Genomic DNA, 702 nt, shown 5'->3' with positions numbered 1-702 from the left:
GAGTGAATCTTAAAAAATTCTATCTAAAGAGTTTTCTTTTATTTTAATATTTAAAAAAGTTAAATCAAATATCTTTATGATTATTAAAAGAACTTAATGACTATGAAATATTACATTTGTCAAAGTTTGTTAGTATGCTTTGACTTAATTAGTGTAATCTCATCAATATATTATGAATTAAGCTCAGTTTTCTATTAATTATGTATTATAAGTCGATCATTATTAACTTATAATATATTTATATAAAACAAGAAAATTGTTAATTTGAATAAAGTTTAAACTCATGACATTTAAAATATAAATTGGGTAGGTTTGAGAGAGTTGAAAAAGGCATGGCATGAATTCACATGACATGATTAACTCACTAAATAATCTTCCCTCAAATCAATTACTCTTTTTGTATCTTACTACTTACCTTGTCTTTTGTGCTTGTTAGCATTATTAATATCACAAAAAATAATTTCACACCCTTCACCAATTACCGAATGCCACGCCACCCCAACACCTAGTTTCGCGTGACGTGGCAGTGTAGGATTGGTGAAGAGGATAGAAAAAGACATGTTGATTCCGTTGCTCTTGCTCCTCGTAATAAGGGCAAAAACATTAGGCGCCCCACAAATCTCATCTGCTCATCATTTCTCAGTTTCACCCAAAAAATACAAATAATTAAGAAAAAGGGGGGGGGGGGGGGGGGGAAAAAAA

This window comes from Sesamum indicum, linkage group LG1 (assembly GCF_000512975.1).
Source record: "Sesamum indicum cultivar Zhongzhi No. 13 linkage group LG1, S_indicum_v1.0, whole genome shotgun sequence".
NCBI lineage: Eukaryota > Viridiplantae > Streptophyta > Magnoliopsida > Lamiales > Pedaliaceae > Sesamum > Sesamum indicum.
Note: the sequence above shows the minus strand (reverse complement) of the source record.